This window comes from Wyeomyia smithii, chromosome 1 (genome assembly GCF_029784165.1).
Source record: "Wyeomyia smithii strain HCP4-BCI-WySm-NY-G18 chromosome 1, ASM2978416v1, whole genome shotgun sequence".
In the NCBI taxonomy this organism is placed as follows: Eukaryota; Metazoa; Arthropoda; class Insecta; order Diptera; family Culicidae; genus Wyeomyia; species Wyeomyia smithii.
Genome location: NC_073694.1, coordinates 13,546,288 through 13,562,979, shown reverse-complemented (window position 1 = coordinate 13,562,979; position 16,692 = coordinate 13,546,288). Strand labels below are relative to the sequence as shown.

At 39.0% G+C, this 16,692-nt stretch overlaps 1 protein-coding gene across 2 annotated transcripts in view; it reads right to left on the bottom strand.

The window, feature by feature from the left end:
* LOC129718245 (putative uncharacterized protein DDB_G0282133) overlaps window positions 1-15,418 on the bottom strand; it is a 113,272-nt gene extending 97,854 nt beyond the window's left edge. The window contains exon 1 of one of the 2 annotated variants that reach the window (XM_055668825.1): window positions 14,537-15,418. The gene's annotated coding sequence lies outside the window, so the exon portion shown is untranslated. The remainder of the gene's footprint in view (window positions 1-14,536) is intronic. The other variant, XM_055668826.1, reaches the window with a different exon arrangement.
* Between the last annotated feature and the right edge of the window lie 1,274 nt (window positions 15,419-16,692).

The following is a 16,692-nucleotide window of genomic DNA, read 5'->3' as shown; positions in this document are numbered from 1 at the left end:
TGCTTTTATTTTTTATATACAGAGAGAAAATAAAGGTAAACGAGTCCCATAATTTATTTCCAAGCCTGGAATTCATGCGAAAGTTCTTAGGACTCATGGAAATATATAATGTTGCACCTCAATAACATACAGTTGAATAAAACATACTTTTTGTCAAATCATAGTTATTTGCATCAAATTCAAGATTAGAACTTCAATTGCAATTTTCTCAATTGTGAGCATTTCTATATGGGACTCTTATGCTTTTATGGGCAGTATGGGTGTCGAAGCATTTCAAACTGCATTACGGAAGTAGCAATGGGCAAGATCGATCCGATTTTTGCAAAATCGATCTTTTCGAGTCGATTCATCGATTTTTGAATCGATTTTTTTTTGCGCGCGATCTTCTACTGAATCGATCCTTTGGATGGCAAGATCGTATTTTTCCGCCTGAAAAATAAATGTGTGCAAAACGGATTGAAAACAATAGTGATTGCATTTATTGTTGCTAACGTAATCTGCGGCCGAATTCCGAGAACACTTTTCTTTGAAGAGAAGAAAATTTCTTCATTGATACGAAATTTTTTTTTCTCCGAAGAAGTGTGTGCTCGGAATTCGGACACTGATCTGAAAAATGTGTCAATTTTTTACCGGGATGACCATAGTTGAAGAATGGGCTAAAATTCAATAGACATGAAACCGAGAAAAACGCATTTCAAATGTTTTTGTTGGTTCAAACAATTGTCTACGTCAATGACAACTTTTTCCATGAGTATGTCACCACCCCCATAAGGTTCCAGCACAGACAGACGTCCAAGCAAGAACAAAATGGATCGAAAATTCCGTGTAAATTTTCAAAGAGAATTGCGTGATAAATCACTTGTATACTAGCGCCGCCTGGTGACCTTATCGCTACAATACATTTTTTTTCGCTGGTGTATGAGGCTGGCGTCACTGGTAGCGCTATCTGGTTACGAATTGCTACTACAAAAATCTTTACACAAGTTTGGAACTCAGCTTGGACGTCTGTCTGCGGTTCCAGCATATCCAGCTTTCCACGAACGGTAATGGCGGATAGTGCACGCAGCCCATTTTGACGTTTTCTGTAGGTCAGGGAAGCTGGATAACCTTGTCGTCGAGTTGAAAAAGAACAATCCGCAGCCAAATTAAGTCCCTCCAGTATTTTTGACGCAGTAACCATTTTTTGCCTTTGTAAACGCGACATCAATAGACAAACCCGTATGAAATTTGGCTAATACGCATGCGTTGTGAAATATATCAAGGATTAGGGGTGGGTGAAACGGCTCTTTTGCAAGAGCGGCTCTGAACCGACTCATGGTTCACAATGATTCACGAGCGTTGACAGTTCGTGTTGTCTCGGTAAATTTCGGGTTCGTGCGAACCAAACAGTTCCGGTCCGCCCAAAGAACCGTGGTTCTTTTTCGTGAGCCGTTCGTTCTTTCGCTCTTTCCTAAGAACCGGTTCATATGAACGGCTCGTGAGCCGTTCGCCCATCCCTAGCGAGGATGAAAAGAACGACGAGACAAGTTTGCACCTCGAACTGAATATAAATTACCATACCACAAGACCGTCTCGAAAGTTTCACATATATTGTATACAATCATTACTAACTGATTGGTGTACATTGGGTTGGCAATGGAAATTGACTTTGACAGTTTTATCACATACTTAGACATACGTAACCAGAGTTGATATTTGTTGACACTCTTGAGTGAAAGTGAAAAAAAAGCATCCATAAACGTTATTTTTTTACAATCCTTTCAGAGTTCTCCCTTCCCGCTTTTTGCATGGAAGTAAACTGTCAAAACACCTCATTATATTTCATGCGATGGAAGCAAGACAACAAAATCAGTTTATCAGTTAACGAAGATTGTCAAGGCATCGGTCAGCGTCAGTGAGAAAGTGTTTCGGTGAGGTTCATTTTGGTTGAGTGGACTGTTTGTTTTTCTTTTTCGCTTTGAAGTGAAAATCATTTGGTTGGATTTGTCGTAAAATTTTATTCCGTAACCGTGAACGATGCGCGCGATCTATTTCATCTGAGTATAACAACACGTTACTAGGACGAAAATCTAGTGTATCTGAAAAAGTGCTGCGATCATTGAAAGTGTAAATTGAAAATGATTGGCTGTAATTTTCGAAGCTGGGGAAAATGACTTTTATCAGCAGTGTACGTAACACTGGCGATTTTTTTTGTTACTCTTTGCCTCGCATCACCCGGTACCAACACCAGTTTGAACTGCTCGACGAAAATGAACGGAATGAATTTTCTGCATCGCGGCTCTACTCGAGCCCATAACAAAATCCCTTAAGAAACTGTCAAAAAGTTGTTTACAAAATCAATGCTGCATTTTTCGAGTGGGAACGAGACAAATGCAGGGCTGCGCAGGTACACAACCTCCATAAACTACTTAAACAGAGTTTTTTTTTACAGAGGTTGGTACTTTCGAGTAGTTCATTTTGTACCAACTTTTTTGGAAGATTACTTCCTGAGTGTTACGTATGTCTTATGTATGTGTTTTCACGTGCATTATGTCAGCGGTTCCAAACTTTCTGTCAAAATTTCGTTCATGAATCAAGTTCACAAACGTCTCGTGAAATGGTCTATGGGATGAGCGACAACGAAAACTTTTAGTAGAAAAAAACCGCCAAAAGAGTACACGCGGTAGAAGAAGATGGCAATAAACTAAAAAAGCCGTATCGTTAGTAGATGTTGTGTACGAAAACTCGTTGAACATGATTGATAAACCAGAAAACGTAAACAAAACAAAATCTCCATAAATACATACAGAGGCGTCTCGTCCACCTGTTCAAACTGTTCATAGGACAGGTAGACAATCTCAGACAAAAAGTTAACCGTTTCACACTTTTGGAGTGGATGAAAAATCATCGAAGGTAATTTATTTGTAATTGTAATGTTATCCCGAACATGCTTATTCTGTTGTCAAATAAGTGGAATCTTATGCGCCGTGAAGAATGTAACCTGATGGGCTAGACTTCAAACCACGCCATACAACTCACACGCAGCGCAACCCACACTCAGTAATGACTACCGTTTGTTCGGGCCTTTCAGTTGAACCAAGCGTCGTTCAAACACTTCTCTGCGACAGGGCAAACGTAGTCTGTTATGTTCACCGCTACTAAGGCAACGCTTGCGTAAAAATGACATTTTTGGTTCAAACTCATTGTTGAACGAAAAGCCGATGGCAATGAGAGAAAACATTCATTTACACCCTCTCTTCAGTGTTTTTTCACCTGTTTCGTTTTGCCTTTCTGTTTCTTCTCTCGACATCATTGAAATTTGAGAGAGACCATGTGGCCGCGAGAGTACGCAGATCTCAATCTTCAGAGCTTTCGTAGCAGATTCATTCATTATTTTTCTGGATGTGGTGGTGTTCTTTGGTTTTCATTGAAGACTTTTCATCCATTTTGCTCATTCGAAAACTTGAACGTCGTATAGCCCGTATAGTGCACGTTTGTCTTCTTACGCGCTGCTTACTTTCTAGTTCAAAATTTTAACATCCTCTAAGGAAACGATTTAGCATTGAAATAAAATTCGGTAAACAAAGCTAGGTTCTTTACTCACGTGAAGAGTTTTGATAAAAAAAGATAATAAACATAATTTCGACTGTCGTTAGAAAAAAAATTATTCTGAAACACTTCGGCTGGCACAATGATCTGGCATTGCCTAACACATCTGTGGAAAACAGATTTCCTCTATGAAATGAAGCAGATAACAATATTCTACGATGAAATTATCGAAAATTAGCGCTCATATTAGACAGTAGAATTCCTTTGCCATATAGATAAATAAAATTTGTCCATTTTTTTCACAATACTATTGTTTCAATGTTGCAAAAATTGAATGAACAGGTAGACCGATTGGCCACGCGTCGCCTTTGAATACATATAGCCAAAAAAGGTCGTAAAAAGCTTATACCGAACAAAAATCGATTTTTTGTCAAATCGATTTTTCAGGCTCGATTTCCTTGTAAATCGATTTTATTGATTTTGATTAATCGATGCGGGAGAATCGATTTTTTTTTCAAAGATCGCCCATTGCTATACGGAAGTATGATGAAGAGTATACGTTTGCAGATGCCCCGAGACGTGGTAGAAAATTCGGGCCTGCTGACCCTACAATGAGTAGGAAGATAAGGAATTACTACAAGCGGCATGTTTGAGTATCAGTACGAGATGTGGCGAATAAATTAGGTATCTCATCGACTAAAACGAATCACCAAACAAGCTGAGTCTGTGAAACTGAGGGCTAGAAAGCTTCATAACAAACTTCTGACCAAGAAATTGGTGTGTGGATTCGGCAAAAAGGTTATGGTGTGGCAAGCCATTTGCGAATGTAGCTAAATGTCTCGTCCATTCATTACTACTGACACTATAAATGGCAGAATGGCAGAAAAAAAAACAAACAGAACACAATTTGGCCCGATAAGGATGCGCTGGAGTGGTATAAATCCATATTGTCTCATAAGTATCAAAGGAGATGAATCAAACTGCCCTGAAGCCTGCCCAAATGTTGAAAAGTTCAAGAAATATTTGCTGAAAGTGGGGAAAATGACACCGTGCAGAGGCTTATGAATGAGAAAATTCACGTACCTTACCAAAAACCCAAATTGAATTAAATTTGGAAAGGAAACATTATTATTAAGCATACTTGAGAATGCAATTATCAAAAACTTCTATATACACTAAAGTCGCTATCTACGCGGGGGATACGTGCCGCGAAAAAAAACGTGTAAATTACGGAATCCGCGTAAAAAACCGCGTTAATTCTGCAGTCCGAGTGAAGAGAAACCGAAATCCGCGCAAAAAAACATACCGCGTAAATTCCCGAATCCGCGTAAAAAAACCGCGCAAATTCTGGAATCCGCGTAAAAAGCGACCTTAGTGTACAGTCATCCCAGTATTATGAACCAACCAGTATTATAGGTCAGTCTATACTTTGTCTTGAGTTCTAGCTGTTGTCAATAACTTTCTAAAGTCAAGTTGAAGTTCAGTGAAAGTGAACAACATTTCTCTCTATGCTTGGCGGACGGCTGCACCATGCGCCAGTTAGCTGACGACTGCGTAGTATCAGTCACGGCGTCTCTGGCTGTAGACATGAAAAACAGCCTGCAAAATACGCTGGATAATCTGAGCGGTTGGGCCAGTTGTCTTGGAATTGAGTTCTCGCTTGAAAAAACGGAGATGGTAGTCTTTTCAAAAAAGCGACCACCACCCCGTTTAGAGCTAACTTTGTCCGGAAGACCCATCACTCAGTCACCTAGTTCAAGTATCTAGGAGTATGGTATGACTCTAAGTGCACATGGGAAAAACATGTGAATTACGTGAAGCAACGATGCCAACCGAGAATCAATTTTCTTCGAATGGTAACAGGAACCACATGGGGAGCTCATCCAGAGGATTTGATACGACTCTACCAAACTACGATTCTGCCCGTAATAGAATACGGCAGCATATGTTTCAGAGGTATCGCAGCCTCACACATGCTGAAGCTAGAGAGGATACAATACCGATGTTTGCGTATCGCTCTAGGCTGCATGCAATCGACGCATACCATGACTCTAGAGGTCATAGCTGGAGTGCTACCTATTAAAGAGAGACTTTTTGAGCTGGCCCTACGTTTCCTCATCAGATCGGAAATAGCAAATCCAATGCTTATTGCGAACTATGAGAAATGTCTGGAGGTTGTTCAGAAACCCTGTATGTCAGTATACCAGCGGTTCATGTCTACGGAGATAAATCCTTCGGTTGTTGATCCATACCGTGAGATTTCAACATCGCTCAAAAATCCTTCTGTTGTATTTGATTTGACGATGAAACAAGAAATCCATGAAATTCCTGAACACCTTAAACCAACAGTTGTGCCATCAATATTTTCGGCAAAATTTGGCCACCTCCCAGAACAGAATTCCTTTTTCACGGACGGATCTGTAATGGATGGACATTCCGGATATGGAATTTTCAACATGGATCATCGTATATCCCGCAAACTGGCACAACCTTGCTCCATATACGTAGCGGAACTAGCTGCCATACACAATTCGCTGCGAATTATCGAGCTCAAGACACCAGGCAATTATTTCATCTTTTCGGACAGCCTCAGTTCTATCGAAGCTCTCCGATCGATCAAACCGGTCAAGCACCCGTCCTATTTCCTCCCGGAAATTAGACGGATATTAGAAGTGCTGGTTGATCGGTCTTTCATTATCTGCTTTGTGTGGGTCCCCTCCCATTGCTCAATCCCAGGCAATGAAGAAGCTGATTTACTAGCGAAAAGGGGTGCCATAGAAGGAGATATATTTGATAGACCGATCACCTACACCGAGTATTCTCACCTACCCCGACAACTGGCTCTGGCAAACTGGCAGGAAAAGTGGAATTCTGGCGATTTGGGGCGATGGATGCACTCCATCTCGCCCAAGGTGTCTACGAAATCATGGTTTAAAGGGCACGATTTAACTCGGGATTTTATACGAGTTATTTCACGCCTAATGTCAAACCATTACATTGCAAATACCCACCTCTATCGAATAGGGATAGTCGATAGCAACCTTTGCGAATGTGGAGGGTACGAGGATATAGAACACGTAGTCTTCGTATGTCCTAAATACCACAGAGCAAGGAATAAACTTTTCGATTCCCTCCGGGAACGCAATGCACCATCTGCAATGCAAGTTCGGGATGCACTTGCCAGTCATGATATCAGTTTGCTCACCCATATTTACCAATTTATTAAAGATATAAATTATCGTATTTGAATCCTCTTCCCTTCTTCGCTTCTCTCTGTCCCCCCCTCTCTATGCAGATCTTTAAGGATAATACTAATCTTTATCTTTCTTTCTACATCTTTCATCTTAGGTTATGATTTCCAAGAGACAAGGACTTATCATCCCTCAATTTTATACTTATTCATATAGATAGATCGTTTTACATATAGATAGATATAGATAGACGTACATATGAGTTTTAGGTTGAATTAATTTTGTATTTTTAATTTGTATTTTAAAGAGAAAAGATGAGAGGGTTTTTATGCCTGTTTGAGGAGGAGCAGTCGGGATACAAGCTCTACTCAAGCTGGCTTTTCCTTACTCCAAAAAGACATTCGGCCCCGTTATGCTTCGCGGTTGGGCCTAAATAAATATTAGAGTTACAAAAAAAAACATTTCTCTCTCAGGAATTATTACTTTAAATCATGCCAGGTTATATGAGCCATATACGTAACTTTGAGTAGTGTACAAACTGTTACTAATAATGGTATAATCGCTCATCCTGAGTTTTCATGAGCTTGTTTCAAGATCAATATTTACAATGATTCCTAAACTTTGATTACTGTATCCAGTTTGGAAATTTAGGGTGCAGAATATTTTTCTTCTTGGCTTTATAAGCGGTCGCTCAACGCAGTATTCATCCAGCACGAGTTTCTCGAAAAGACAGTTGACTGCATCGGGAACCGTACTTTTGCCCTCCAGCTTGGAGTGCTGTGCTCTTACCGACGAAGGTATAAGACCCCTATTGTCAATGCATATAAGTATTCAAAGCATGAGAAAATCTAAACCTTTGAAAAAGTCAGTGCCTTATATTATAACAATGGTCACTTTTTACGCACGTATCCCCCGCGTAAAAAACGACTTTAGTGTGTTATCGATATTGATTCAATGTCCTAGTCTAACCTTAAGTGTTACTTTCTACGTTACCCGGGCAGGAGAGCATAACAAAATCGTAACTCATCAATAACATATTTCACTATGAGGACTTATCGTGTTATTCGAAAGATATTCACGTTTCAAACATGCATATGAAAATATCATAAAATTTTGATATCATATCTCGCTATGCCTTCAATGAGATATTTGAGTTAATTTTACAATATCTCAATAAAAATAAGTTTTTAAGTGAAAATTGTTCGTTATTGATTATTTATAATATATCAGTTATGCATTCAGTATTCAATAAGTTGAAAATATCTGAATCGGTCATTTTCGTGATTTTTCATGCGAATTATTGGTTTGTTATTGAAAAATCAAGCTTTTTTATTCATATAGTCTTGCAGGAACAAAATTTTGATATTATTTTTTGTTATTTTACCAACTATGTAAACCATATTAAGATCAAAATGAGGTGTGTTTCCAATATCTGGTTGTGATATTATAATGATATTTTCTCCTGCTCGGATAGCTCCTCTATCGGAATCAAACTTTTTGAAGTTGTAAGGAGTACTACGGGCTGCGTTGAGCTTCAGCGACTAGTGGATGTTTTCAACCAATGGTGCTCCAGAAACCTGTAAGCATTTAGGAATGTAGTGATATATCCTTCTGTCAGACAAAAAAGCCAATCTTATTTGACTATACTATGTCGGGCCAGCCTCTGTCTAGAGTGACACAAATTCGAGATCTGGGAGTTATTCTGGATACTACGCTCTCTTTTAAACTGCACTACAACGAAATCATATCTAAGGCTAATCGACAACTCGGTTTTATGTTCAAGATAGCCAACGAGTTCCGCGATCCGTTTTGCCTTAGATCGCTTTACTATTCTTTGGTGCGATCCATCTTGGAATGCTGCTCCGTTGTATGGTGTCCGTTCTACAATTCCTGGTTTACTAGAATTGAATCTGTGCAGCGGAAGTTTGTACGATACGCCCTGAGATTCCTTCCCTGGTGCGGCAGCTCTTAGGAATGCAGACCCTAGAACAAAGACGTTTTGAGGCTCAAGCTTTATTCATAGGTAAAGTGCTTCTAGGTGAAATCGATGCCCCAGAAATTCTCGATCACCTGGACATATATGCCCCCGAACGATCTCTCAGACCCAGAGCCCTGCTGAGCCTGCTCCAACGCAATGTGCAATATGGTCAGTTTGACCCAATACGCTTTATGTCGACCAGCTTCAATACGGTTGCATATTCGTTTGACTTCAATGTTACTGGAACGATTTTTAAAAACAGACTTCGTGCTCGTAGATAGATTTTGTGATTATTTATTGACTTTGTGTTAGTATTAAGTTATTCATTTAGACAGATGAAATTTCAATAAATTATATAATTATACTCTCGCCTGGCTCTTAATACTAAGAAAGTCAAAAAGTGGCCCATAATAGTGAGAATTGAATGAGCATTCCATTCTGTAAATTTTGGTTAAATAAGTTGTGTAAGAACGGAAATATTTATATATTCAACATTAAACTTTAGCGTTTTTACCAAAAAATAATGCATTTACAGTAAGGTCTTTTTTTACACGAGGAATGCGTTCCAAATTTGTATGGGATCGCGTAGAAAAACTTTTTTGAGTTGCGAATAAAACGAAGAAAACCGTATCAAAATTTTTGAAACTCGTTTGAATATGATAGTGGTCATTCTAGAGACCAAAATTCAATATTTAAAATTTTCAGTATTTACACCAAAAATTGTGATTTTTTTAAAAACGGTTATATGGTACCTAGTGGCCTGAAACTGAAAACGTGATTGAAATGAGGTCGATATCTTGTACCGTTTTTGAGTAATTAAAAAAAGACCTTAATGTACTTAACTTTTTTCTTAATTTTTTATCGTTAATTTATGCTTTTAGCTCTTTCAAAATACTGGGATGTAGTTTGTTTTATTTAAGAATGAAAGCGTGTTTATAATGCGGATGATTTTTGTTTTGGCTTTCTCAGTCTTTTTTCAAAAAAGAAGTACACGACGTTTCGACCGTTTTGGTGGCCTTTTTCAAAAGAAATTAGTTGTGTCGTTTCTGTGTAAACTGTTGTTTTCCAACTGTCGAAAGCCTTGTAGTGTTGTAGTCTGGTTTAGGGTTCGGCTGTGATGAAAACTTCCTCTCAATATTCATTAGAAACTGCTAATTTTGGTCACTTCGAAATAGGTTATATGTTGCATATAACGATCGATTTTTTTTCAAATCACTTCTTTTTTTTTTTAAAAAGAAGACTGAGAAAATCAAAACAAAAATTATCCGCATAAATTATACAAATCGTTAAAATAACAATGTAATGTGTTGATAACTTTTGGAACAGTCTATAGAGTACCAGCCAAGAGGGCCATTTTGAAAAGCCCTACGGCGACATCCGTTAATTACATAACGCAAAGAAAAACAAATGTTAGACAAATACGAATACGTATCGTAATGGAATTCAATAGTGATCATTCACATCTAAGGCGAAACAGCTAGCTTCCTAATCTTTTTCATATCACACCTCCTTGATCTCTGTTGTCGCATTGATTTCATTCACACACAAAATACTTGAATGTTTTAAATGCTTTTTTTTTAATTATGCACCATTCCTCCTGCAGGTGGTAGATTCTTCGTCTCAAGGTTACTGGAGAGTCGGCGTCGGTTCTGGTCTTAATATCCTAAAAATCGAATGTCATGATTATGGTAAGTTCCTAGCGGCTATTGAAAGAAATGAGTCAATGCCTCTGCTCTGCGTTGTTATCAGGCAATTGCTCGTTTTTGGAGAATAATTAATGTCTACCCGGCAAAGAAGGTAGTTTTTTAAAGCTGAGCTGAAATGCGACCTTCAGTAATCCGAACAATTACCAAAGAGGAAGGGGTTACATGAAATTCTTGATTGTTTTTTTCTTGATGTCCGATGGCTTAAAATGGCATGAAGCGTCGAATCTGGTATCTGGTATTGATGATTTTTTCGGATTTCTAAAGGTCAAAGGTCCGATTGAGCTGAAATATTACGCACGGCTGTTTTTCGGGTAGGTGAACATTTTGTATAGGGTTTTTCAATTTTTTTCCTGGTCTCTTTTTCCATACAAGTATGCAACAGCAAAAAAAATCTTGCAACATTTTATGCAATCACACCAAACAGGAATGTGAATTCCATGCTTATCAGTTGCGGGCGCATTATTATCTTGAAACCAGCGCTAGACCATCTAACGCGAGTTCTCGTTAGCGCAGGCCTTTCTTCATTTCAGACAAAATAAAAATTCATCTCAATTATTTTGTAAGATTTAGATCACTGCGATCATTATTTTGAGCTTTTTTGGTATACCTTTAGACTTTAGTCTAGGTACTCGTGGCAGACATATCACTACTAATGGAAATGATCGTCGTTGTCATATTCCCCCTTTTTTCCAGTTTGGCACTCAATTTCGTATGAAATGTATTACCTCATCGGGATTTGCAGGCCATACCTCGAAAGGCTTCATAGTTCCTTTTCCAGTGCACTGCGATTCAGAGCAAATACTTTAGCGTTTCACATTCGAGCCTGCAGAGGCGACACATTTCGACATCTGATGGCCAATTTGTTGCAGGTGATGTCCTGTAATTGTCCTTAGTTCCTTTCGGTTCAAACTAACTAGGTTTTCAAAAATTCTCTTGTATCGTCCTGGTCCGTTCATACCTACTCCGGTTGAATTATTCTCATTTGAGCCGTCTGTGTAGAAGATGACAGCCAATAGATCTCCAATTCCTGTCAGAGCTTTACTACACACCAAGAGAGCACCCGTAGTGTTACAGATGACATATTCAATATGTGCATTCCAGCTGAGGGTCCGATAAAGGATTAATGGTCAGCCCCTCTTGTTTACACCATTTTAAAGTATAGTTTTTGGATTACCCACATTTTTACCGATATTGTACTGTCGAATTTCCTCCTCGCAAGAATCATAACATTGAAAGTTGTGGGTTCGAGTCCCACCTGCTGAACTATATTTTCCGTAGTTTCTACTATCATATTTTCAATTAATTTGATTTTCCATCTTCATTACTACATTCACTTCTTGAACTTAGAATCCCACTACTTCGGAGCCTTGTTCAGCCAGGTTTCTAAGCAGCTGGTCTACAATCAATGACCACATCAGAGGCGATATAACTCCACCTTGTGGGCATCTCTTAGCTGTGTTTACTGCAGCTGAATACTGCAGTTATCTCACGACTATTCAGCATTGTTTGAATCCATTTTAGAGTGTATGTATCGAATCAATGACTCCTCATTGCGCTTAGCATTGAGTGATGGGATATATTATTAAAAGCTTCCTCTATATCCAACACTGAAGCAAAGTGCAATTTCTTTTTCTTTTATAGATTTTGGCTGTATTTGTAGTCAACATGTGTAAAGCATGCACTGTTGACAAGGTTTGCAAGACAGTTGATTCGACGTAGTAGTTAATGAATTTTTCCAAAATTTTTAGCATAATGGAAAGGCTTTTGGAAGTGTTCAGTCGCGCTTAACAGCCTTTGGCATGACTCAATGGCGTCGGGTTTACCTGTTCAGCATGTGCACTGCACAGGTACCCTATTCCCTAATATCCGAACATCCTAATATATGAGCAATTATCGTAATATAATAATTAGTTAATATGATTAGATTTTCTTTTTTCATTTAAGGAAAAAGAACTTTAATAAATGTTTGGTGCACATGTGACAAAATGAACCACGCGACGCCTCTGGCATGAAGATCACTCTCGTTTTTCTTCAGTTAATGGGTATGTAATCAACTGTTAGACCGGCTCTAAACATCTCAGTTATGAATAAAATTATCATCCTTCAACGGTGTGAAGCATCATTGGTAATAATCCATCCAGTCCCGGAGACTTATAGATCTCGAAGGAGTTGATTATCCATTCCGCTTTCGATTCAGTGAAGATATCGCATGCTATTTGTTACAAACTTGTTCTAGCGATAATCGAACCAGCACATGATGCATTTGCAATCTCACTCACTACAGAATAATACGAATAGTATGAACTTTCACGTAAAGTCACAGCCCAAACCCAAACTGCAGGCTGCTTGGATGATTATTGACATTCGGTTGTTGATGTGAATCGAAGATTCAACAGACCCATATCTACAAGGACTTCGGTTCCAAAATAAGTTCCAAAAAAGTGTAGCAAGCCAAAAAAAAAATGCGAAGACTAATTACTAATATCAAATTAGTATGTGAAGAATTCAAAAAGGAATAAAGAAGGGGTGTACGCAAACGATTTGATACGAAACTACCTTTCATCGAGAATGTAATACGTAATTGAGAGAGTTGTGAATGATTGTTTCAGTAATCGCCCAAGTGGCGCCGTTGAAGTACCTCAAGGCAGCATCTTGAGGCCTCTATTTTTCTTGATTTATGTCAATGACCTCTCGAAAACTAAACTGTAGGGAATATCGCCGCACTTTTTGTTGACGATTATTCAACAAATGAAGAATGACATATGGAAATGGCAGATATACTTTGAAATTACTATCTCTCAACTCAGACGACCTACAAACGCTACTTCGATAGTCAATTTTGACGCGATCGAGGAAGTTGGAACTTACAACAAGTTTGTTGGCCTAAGATTTGAGACGAATCCTACGTAGTCAGAAGACGACAGAAAAAAACTTTATTCTGAAATCATTTCAATCATTTCTCGTATAGTCTAAACTACAGCTTGAGCTTGAGAACCGCACATTTCGTAATTGCTCCTCCGTGAACGATCTGAGCTAATGAAGTTGCTCAAAGAACCACATTGTAGATTACTGTTTGGGATTAATTTACCATCTTCAATGTATAACAATTCAGATAGCTTCTGCTTTATGTGAAGATCGATAACGGCACCGACTACATCGATCGTAGCGCGGTTAGGGTAGGAAAGAAAAAAAATGTTACAATCGTTGTTGCCAGAAACCGAGTTTACCTCTGCATCTCTAACGACTGCTACGGAAAGGAAGGTACTTTTGTCAATGTGGTAAAAAACGGATTTCTTTTCTTTTACCCGTCGCTCTACGTTTATTAACTCTGCTGCTCTTCTTTACCGAGCTATGTTAGTTACTCTTGCCAGGATTCGGTAGTTTTAATTAGCCTGGAGAAGTGTATCCATTCAACTGTATGTCTGGTATGACTTTTTTTTTAGATTTAGTGTGAGGGAAGAGGGATCAAAAGGAAAGCAAAACCATGCGGAAAGCCTCTCTGACACCAAATTTTTGCGTCCGGATTACAGTAAGAATGATGAGATGGAAAATTCAAATTGACCTATGATCTAGCATCTCTGTATTCGTAAAAGTTGCGAAAGCAGGTCCACGAAAAATTTAAAATTTGTGTTTCTTTAGTTTTTCGAAAATTTAAATATTCTTGGGTTGTCGTGCGCCTATCGGGATATTGAGAAAATTGAAAGAATAGGAAATATTAAAAAATCTAAGTAACGTTTTTTTCTCAAGTTTTTTAGTAAGCCGAATTAACCATAAAAGGCAAAATTTGTTCGTAAAACCAATTTTGAAAAATATTTTGACGCAATGGATGAGAAAATAATCTAAAAAACGATAATATTTATGAACGACGAATCAATTTATGATAAAAAATGACTACAAAATATAACTAAAAGCACTAAAGCGCATTTATTCAATAAAGAATAAAAAGTTTGACTTCACGGTAAATTTTGAACTGGCAAAACGCAGTCCAGCAATCAAAATAAATTACTAAAGTACGAAATGAACCGTTCCATTACCAATTCAACCGAGCCAGCGTAAAAACGTTACCGAGACCTCCTCTGGTTGCCCAAAATAGGTCAGAACCATTCGAATATTACTTCCGTCCTTGTACCTACCATATAGCGATATGTTCTTCTCTTTTTGCTCCTTACTCCACAGTCACTTCTTCCAGTGCAGTGCTGGACTCAGCTGCGTACGAATTTATTTTTTTGCGTGGGTGGCTGCGTCAAGCAGTGGAGATTTTTACTACCGTCGTGTTTTTTTGTTCCGTTGACGAAATTTAAACTAGCATTCAGCACTTGGAAATCTTCACCAAGATATCTAAATCTGCTCGAAGAAGCTACTCGATTTTGTGTAAGCGAGTATATTCACTGCAAAACTGGGAGGGGGGGTCAACAATTGGCACTTTTTTCGTTTGCTATTCTCAGCTGCAATCGGATCACGTTACCGTGCTGCACCGCAGGCTATCAAATTCTCCACTTAATCACTCAGTAATTACAAAACCTTGGTTGACGGCGCTAGAGGTGCGCCTACGGCAATCATAACGTTAATTTACATTTTTCTTACCTTCCATCACTCGCGAACGCTTCTAACAGGCTGCGGAAGCAGCAAGGGAGACTGCTCCCCAACACACAAAGAGGAAAAAAACTCCCAACCTACTTCTGTTGGAGTATTTGGTATAGTAGCAGGCAGGTCTCTTCCTTCTTCAAGCACCAATGGAAAAATTGATTTTCCACTCCCAGATTGACACTATCCTTCGAATGTGAAAATAAAGTGCACTTTTCTTATAGCACGACTGCAAAGATCACTTCGACACAGAAAATACCTTTACGTTTCTCGCTAGTCTAACAACCTTCACCGAGATTTAACTCAAGCTTTTTCACATTTTCTGCACCCACAACGATCGAAAAACGCGACAAAAACGCAGCTCCGCACATTAGCACTCGCGCGACGAACGATGGTTGCTTGCGAAGTGGTTTTTCTTTCCACTGCCTTGTTTATCGATTGATTTGCGTGCTGATTTTTTTCCTTCTCCCTTTTCACTGTTTGCAGCGCATATGAGGTACGAGCTGCGAGAGAGTAGTTATCTCGCTCTAGCGTACGTACGATGAGCGATCAGTCGAACAAGGAGGGAGCATTTGGTTAAAAGCTGACACAACTGACAGCAAGTTGTCGACGTGCACGCATGTTCAAGACTGCCCAGAAGTGGATCAACATTAGCTCAGTCTGTTGAACATTGCAAATGCCATTTTAAACAAATTTTTTATTGATGCAAAACACTACAACCAATAAATAAATACTGTAACAAAATGAAGCTGCACTATGAATTTTCTGAAATTTTACGATTTTACTGTATTCGTTTTTGACGTAGAATACGTCTTACGGCAACAATTACAGGGACATAATTTCAATACAGGGATCCAATTTCAAAACCGAAAACATCGAGAGCGTCACAAAAATTGTCCAATTTCAAACGTTTTTAACCCAGCCAGTTTCAAACCGATTTCTGTCATTGTTGCAGCAATCGATTGGAAAATCATTTAAGCACCCGTCCAAATGCAGAAAGTTGTAATCTCATTGTTCAAACTATTGTAATATTGAAAATTGTTGAACATTGTCGAAACGCAAATGTCGACTTTTGATTGGTCGCTTGCTGCCTTTCCCTAAAAAGGACGACAGAATGGAGTACCTAGTTAGCCGGGAATGCACTCTTCGGGCTATATAAAAGACTGTTTCTCCTCAAGCAAAACAGTTTACTAGCAGCAGGCAACAGCAGGGAACATCAACACCGATGGCAGTAGGCGAAGTGGATTAGCAGCGGGCAACAGCAGCGGTGGTAGTGGTTAGCTGCAGTTCTTACCTCTTTCAGTTCGGCTTCCCTTCGATCTGAGTTGGACCCCACCAGCGGTAATCCAATTCAGATATCGTTGGGCGAATAAAACCCGAAACTGAAAGAGACTCGCATCGTCAGGCGGTTTGAGAAGCCACCATCATCCAGCGTATGTATATATATAGGGTGTGTGCACATAACGTGTGTGAACATCTGTAGCGTATGTCCCTAATATATAAAGTGTGTGACTAGCGTGCGTGGCTTGCTATATAGCGTGTGTGTATGTTTATGGCGTGTATGCATGTCTAGCGTGTCTGTGCATGTCTATAGTTTGTGTGGCTTGCTATTTAGCGTGCGTGGCTTGCTATATAGCGTGTGTGGCTTTCTATAAAGCGTGTGGCTAGAGTGCGTGGCTTGCTATATAGCGTGCGTGGCTAGCTG